Here is a 6,781-nt window from a genome sequence, read left to right as displayed (position 1 = left end):
AAGGAAGAGTAAATCTCGAAATCGAGAAGAAAGAAGACGAGAGCGGTGAAGCTGCAGCCACAGTTTCTCACGACGACGACGAAGACGGCTTCAAAACTCCGACCTCCTCCGATCACAGAATCCCGCCGATCACGGAGTGCCCGCCGGCGCCAACGAAGCCCCGCCCGCCGCCGCTGAGACTGAAGCGAAAAAGCTCCCAACCGGCCGAGATCGAATCCATATTCCGCTCCATCGCTACCGATCAAGACGACACGCAACACCGTAAAATCAAGAAAGCTCGAACCGACGATCACGACCGATCGTGAATCAATTGAAGTTTAGTTTAATGTTGTAATGTGCTCTCAAAATTCATGATCATATCATATGGTTGTAAAAGTTTAATGTATTTTCAATGAGTTGAATATGATCTAGATACTAAAAAGGTGAACATTTCTAGCATAGGCTAGGAAATAGAGGTGACAAGGACTTGTAAACTTATTTTCTTAGCTTATGTTGTGAAAAGTAGGCTACATATCACACAATCTTTTTTCTATTGATTTTATTTGTGATCTTGATTTGGAAAATTTAAATATTTAGCCCAATAGAAAGCTTGGCATTGTTGTACTGCGTATATATATGCATGTGCTTCAATTCGTAGGGTTCCTTTAAGGAAGGAAAAAAGTAGGAAGATAAATTAGGGTATATTAGTTCCTAACTACGAGCCTAGTTTATTTTGATTCCGGATATAGCTTGGATGAACATTTTTGGTCAATCATTTTAATTTCTCTTGCTTTATTGTCCACACCATGTCATTCTCTCTACTTATTTTTTTAAACATAGCTTTCTTAAATTTCATTATTAAAATCATAAATGATTAACTTGGGACATGGTATATACATTTCTTGAAATGCTGGTGGAATTTTTATTGCGAAAATTAAAGCGTATACTATATATATTCATCCACAAAAAAATTGTCACATTTTTTCATTTTTGATTGTCCATCAAAATTAGTGTTTATATATTTTTGGTAAGTTGTCTTTGTAATGAGAAGAGTCATATTTTCCAATGAAAATAATTTCACCACTTTTTCTATCTATTTCTCTCTTAGTTTACTATTTTTTATTAAAACTCATGCTATCCACGATTAGATTTTTTTTGTGGACGAATGCAGGTATTAATTTTTTTTTAACAATTTTACTCCAAAATTTACTATTTACCTCTACCGGCTACCTCTACAATTAATGTTATACTAATTAATTCATTATTCATCTCACATTTTTTACTCAAAATTATAAAATTTGTTACTAAGCATTGAATTGATTTTAAGCAAGGAGGGGGATGTCTGCGTTGATGCTAGCTAGTTCTGAATACCAAATGTTTGTTGTTTCCACTTTTAAATGTAGACTTTCTTGAAAAACGAAATTAAGTACCGCTTGTTGGTAAGTTTTTTTGTTCTATATAAATATTAAAAACAAGCTAGTTTGATACATTTAAAATGGTTTTATATAGCTCAATGTAGGATGATGCACTGAAGCACGGGATCATTAATTTCGAAGAGTTTTGTTAGTGATATTATAATTATATAATGTTGGAGAATCAATTGATTCATAAATCTTCGCGATATATATTTGAGGATGCATCCTTGAATAACTAAACGCCATGGAGTAGTCTTTATTTTTGGAATGGAAACAAATTATAATAGCATAGATTCGATTTAGTACTCAGCTATCAGGTACCTGCATGCCTTCATAAAACTCTTTACATCTATTTCATATTCCAAATATGTAACGAGCAAGATGATAAGGTTTATCCCGTGCAGCACAAATTACTTCGATAGGTATAAAATATCACTACAGAATATTGCGTATGCTTCGTAAATTAGGGATCATTTATTATAAAAAAAATAATGTTGATAGTGAATTATGAGTATGACCCATGAAAATATAATTCCTGATAAATTTCTTATTTTGTGTTGGAAGATGATATGAAAAAAAGTTATTTGCATTAATACTATTTGCTATTATATTATTTAGCAATGATCCATAATTTTATAAATTATACTCAAATTTACTTAGTACTTCCTCCGTCCATGAATAAGAGTCTCGTTTTTTCGTTTTGGTATGTCCACGAATAAGAGTCCCTATTCATAATTACCATAAATGGTAAAGAGACCCACATTGACTCATTCCACTTACATATCATTTAAAACTAATATATACAAGTAGGACCCCTATTCCACTAACCTTCTTCCACCCCTTTTCTTAACATTTCTTAAAATCCGCGCCATTTAGAAATAGGACTCTTAATCACAGACGGAGGGAGTAAGTTATTAAATGACAACATATTAAAATAATACTAATAATTATACCGAATATTCAGTATACCGCAATTTGGTATACCGAATATTCGGTATGGTTAATTTTTTATATCGTTTCCTTAACGTTATTACAATATAACACACTTTTACGGTATAGCGAAGTACCTTATGTATACCGTATTACCGTTATGCAAAAAAATCTACTCTACACACAAAATATTTAAAAGTAAGATTTTCGGAGATTATTTATTTTTAATTCTATTTTACATATAAATATATTAAATAAAATATAATATTTATATAATATTTCAACAAGGGTGTATTAGGATCCTCACAGCTCTTTAGTGTTAAGCTTCAAACAGATCACAGCCCTTGGATCCTTGAATTGGATGATTGTGATCAACTGCATTATTAGACTATAATGCTACATTATTAGTCGGTGTACATTATTAGAATGAAAATCTACCTTATTAGACTATAATGTTATATTATTAGTCGGTACATTATTAGAATGAAAATCTGCATTATTAAATGACACGTGGCATTAATCTAACCGTTAGATGACAAAATCGTGGGGCTGAGATTCAGTTGAATGATTGGACAGTATATAGAAAAAGGATCTGAATACATCCCTATTTGAACATATACCATTTTTTTTTGGTATGCACCAAGGATTCGGTGTACCGCGGTATAAAAATTATGGTATACCAAAAGCCGTTATTTTTTATATTTTTTCAGTACGGTAAATACATTATTTTGGTATTTTTTTCCACCCCTAGATACGACTTAATCTTTGAGGCCTTGGAAAGTTATGGGCTTTCTTGAAGTAGATTAAAGATTGGGCTTGCACCAACCCCTACTGGGATTGGCTTTGCTTCTACAGTTAATTTTCGTTATAAAATAAAGGGCTATTAAAACACAAACTTTCCATCAACTAATATTTTGACCACAAACTTTAAATAGGGTGAAAAATTACATTCACTTTTAATTGATAGTAAATTTTCCGCTCAATCTTAATCCTATGTGGCGTACTAGGACGTCTACATCGTATAACTGTCGGTTCTCTTAAGCAACGTAGTTTATATATAGAATGAACTTATAATATTGTAAAAAATACACAAACTTTAATTCGATGGATAGTTTAATCATAGTAAATTTATTACAAGTTAAAAGTTAATATATTTCTTTCACCACAAAGTTAATGGTTAAAACATAAATTTGCCAAAAATTGATGTATCTTTTGATTATTAGCCCTAAAATAAAATATATATTCCTTTTATTTACTATATTTATTTTATGCAATTAAAATTGCAGCCAATAATGTGTAGACCTCTGAAAATAATACTATTTCTTATATCTCCTTGTGACTGCTCTAATTATTAAGACAGTCACTACTTATGCATGTAAAACCTACTCTCGGAAAATCTAGCTTGTTAATCATACTGAATGGCAAATTAATGCATAATGGAGTATGTTGTAAACCCATACACATTTCATTTTTTTTCACCATGGTAGCCTGTTAAATGGGATCGGTAAAGAAGGGTTGTATTTTCATTGATAATTGATCTGTACACTAAGCACCGTTATATAGGGGCTAGGAAGAATAATACATGGTAAACCTAATTTTTACATTAATTACATTGATCTCATTTCTTCTATAGTTGGTAAGAGATAATCACTCTAATCTCCCTCCGTATCTTGCGTGATCTTCTTCCAACACTCCCCTCAAGTTAAGTAACGGGATTGCCGATACTCAACTTGCATAATACTTCTCGAAATGACTTCGAGTTCACGGCCTTTGTCAGGGTATCCGCCAGCTGGTCTTATGGACTTGACGTATGGCATCTCAACGATCTTTGCTTCAATGTTCTCTTTCATGAAGTGTCTGTCAACTTCAACTTGCTTCGTCCGATCATGTTGGACTAGGTTCTCTGATATGCTGATAGCTGCCTTGTTATCACATAATAACTTGCACATCTGATATGAATAAAGATCCAACTCCTTCATAAGCTTCCTTAGCCAAATTATCTCCGTCATTCCACTCTTAATGCCTCGAAACTCCGCCTCTGCACTTGAAAGTGCCACTACTTTCTGTTTCTTACTTCTCCATGTCATGAGATTGCCTCCTATGAAGGTAAAGTATCCTGCCGTAAACTTCCTATCGTTTAGGTTTCCAGCCCAATCAGCATCAGTGAATCCATGTATCTCCAAGTGCCCATGCTTCTCAAATAATAGACCATTATCCGCCGTCCCTTTCAAATATCTGACAATTCGCAAGACTGCCTCCCAGTGTTCTTCTTGTGGTGCGTGCATAAATTGACTTACTACTCCAACAGCATATGCAATATCTGGTCTGGTGTGGGATAGGTAGATCAACTTCCCAACCAATCTCTGATATCTTCTTCTGTCTGTCTGTTTTCCTCCTTCCTTCATCTGCAATCCATGGTTTTGAGCCATTGGAGTGTCTGCTGGCTTACAATCAAGCATCCCAACTTCAGCCAATAGATCTAGCACATACTTCCTCTGGTTTATGAAGATTCCCTTTTTAGACCATAGTACTTCCATGCCCAAGAAATATTTTAGAAGCCCTAAGTCGTTCATTTCAAATTCACTGAACAAGTTCTTCCTGAGTTCGGCTATTTCTTCCTCATCATCTCCAGTAATAATCATGTCATCTACATATATAATAAAACATGTGATTTTTCCATTCTTCTTCTTGATGAACGATGTGTGGTCTGAATTACTCTGCTTATACTCATACTTCTTCATCACCTCCGTGAACCTCCCAAACCAGGCTCGTGGAGATTGCTTGAGACCGTACAGTGTTTTCTTTAGTTGGCACACCTTTCCATCCCGGAAGTCGCTAGTGAACCTAGGTGGAGGCTCCATGAAAACTGGTTTTGGTAACTCCCCATGTAAGAAGGCATTAGTCACATCGAATTGATGAAGTGACCAATCCTTGTTGGCAGCAATTGAGAATAGTACTCTTACGATGTTAATCTTTGCCACAGGTGAGACAGTTTCGGCATAGTCCACTCCATAAGTTTGTGTGTACCCTTTCGCTACAAGTCGGGCTTTATACCTCTCTATAGTGCCATCTGGCCTCCGCTTTATGGTGAACACCCATCTACACCCAACAGTTCTTGCTCCTTCGGGCAACTTGCCTTTCACCCATGTGTTATTTCTCATTAGTGTCTTCATCTCCGTAAACATAGCATCTCTCCAATGTTTGTGCTTCATTGCTTCCTCCGCTGACTGTGGAATTTCTTCTTCTTCTTCTTCTTCTTCTTCGTACAGTGCAGCTTCGAATGCTCGTGCCATTTTTGTAAGATTTTCTTGCACAAAGTTTGCTACCCCATAACGGCTTTTCTTCCCAATTTTTTCTGGAGAGTATCGTTTTGGCGGAACACCTCTTGTACTGCGATATGGGAGAATATATCTCCCAGTATCGCCATCGACTGCATTTTCTTCGGGGGACTCTATACTACTAGGGTCAGTAGAAACTATATTTCACTGAGATTTGGTCCAGAAATTACCTCGGATATCGATTGAGGAGGGTCTATGGGTTGCGGGTGAGATGACTCTGGCGACGAGACCTGCTCAGCAATAGTGACAACTGGTTCTGTTAGATCCTCAATCGAAGAGTTTGGAAGTGGCACCACCCAATTTAGGTAGTCTGAACTACCTGGATCACTCTCCCCCTGACTACTAAGGTGGGTGTGGTAAAAGAATTCGATTTCCAAAAAATTACAATTCATGGTGGTCACCACTTTTCAGGTGGTGGGATCAAAACATCGGTACCCTTTCTGGTTTAGTCCATACCCAATGAAGACGCATTTATTTGCACATGGGGACAATTTTGTTCTCTCGTATTTTGGGATATGAACATAGACAGTGCATCCAAAAACTTTGGGTTGAAGGTTTAGGTGTTGGGGAATTTTGGTCTGTTTGGATAGAATGTCAAGTGGAGTCTTTTTGTTAAGGATTTTTGCGGGTAGTCGGTTCATGAGGTAAACTGATGTGGCTACGGCCTCTGGCTAGAAATGTTTAGGGACGTTGGATTCAATCATTATGGCTCGGGTTATTTCAAGAATTATCCTATTTTTCCTTTCGGCTACCCCATTTTATTATGGTGTATAGGCACAAGATGTTTGGTTCATTCCCCTTTCCTTACAAAATTGGGTCATGGCACTATTAATGAATTCCCTCTCATTATCTGAACGAAGGGTTTTGATGGTGGTTTGAAACTGCATTTGGACCATTTTACAGAATAACGCAAATTTATCAACAACTTCAAACTTATGTTTCAAAAAATAAATCCAGGTCATTCTAGTGCAATCATCCACAAATATGACATAATATCTAAAACCACCCCCTCCCACAAGCGGTGCAGGACGCCACACATCAGCATGTACTAAAGCAAATATGGAATTCATTCGAGTGTTTGTAAGTTTAAATAATTGTTTGTGGCTCTTGGCCAAAACA

The sequence above is a fragment of the Salvia hispanica genome, chromosome 6 (genome assembly GCF_029641045.1).
Source record: "Salvia hispanica isolate PSC_SH4W2 chromosome 6, Shi_PSC_v1, whole genome shotgun sequence".
Lineage (NCBI taxonomy): Eukaryota > Viridiplantae > Streptophyta > Magnoliopsida > Lamiales > Lamiaceae > Salvia > Salvia hispanica.
The sequence above is the reverse complement of the archived record's forward strand: the minus strand, read 5'-3'. Positions refer to the sequence as shown.